General features: G+C 59.1%; 1 protein-coding gene across 1 annotated transcript in view; it reads right to left on the reverse strand.

Annotated features, from left to right (window-relative positions):
* OBSCN (obscurin, cytoskeletal calmodulin and titin-interacting RhoGEF) overlaps positions 1–755 on the reverse strand; it is a 225824-nt gene that overhangs the window by 66341 nt on the left and 158728 nt on the right. The window lies entirely within an intron of this gene.

Here is a 755-nt window from a genome sequence, read left to right on the forward strand (position 1 = left end):
AAGCTGCTCCTGACTGTGTGACAGCCTCCGAGCCCACACCCCTTGTGGTCTCCTGGTGAGTCTGCACAGTGTGGGTACCAGCGTCTCTGTGCTAGAGATGCTATGCTTCACTCACGAAGTTCATCCATGAAGATGGCATCGTGGCCTGACCTCTCCCTAGAGATCTGAGCATCTGTGTTCACAACAGCCCTGCCAGCCTCTGGATCCTCTTCTTTACTGTCCCACCTTGTCTCATGAGTACAGCCCAACAGGGCCCAGGATGTGAGGCCTCTGAGCACCTGCAGAGTTCTGGGAGGTCACGTCACACCTTGACAGAACCCCTCCTGTGGCCGCTGTCTAGTCAGCTCACCCACCACAGATGCCAGACACTGACCCCAGTCCAGCATGGGTGCCCAGCTGCCCTCCTGGACCTGGCTCTGCTCCCCAGTGTAGCTTCCCATCCCTCCTTCCTCTCCCCGCCGTGGTCAAGCACTGTCCACACCTAGTTCTCCTGCACTCCACTCTCCACCCAGACCTCACCTCCTGGCTTACCTCCACCTCACCCTCCACAGCAGCCAAACTCTCACTCTCACTTCACTTTTGCTTCAAACGCCGCCGCACCTCCACACCGAGGTGTCACTCCACATCACCTCCACATCACCTCCACATCACCTCCAGCACGTCTCCACCTCCCCCACACCCCGAGCTCACTTCCCATAACAACCAGACGCTGGACGGAAGCCCCGAGGCCCTCCCATCACGCTCGCTCACAGACT

This window comes from Bison bison, unplaced genomic scaffold (genome assembly GCF_000754665.1).
Source record: "Bison bison bison isolate TAMUID 2011002044 unplaced genomic scaffold, Bison_UMD1.0 scf7180017864248, whole genome shotgun sequence".
NCBI classification, from domain to species: domain Eukaryota; kingdom Metazoa; phylum Chordata; class Mammalia; order Artiodactyla; family Bovidae; genus Bison; species Bison bison.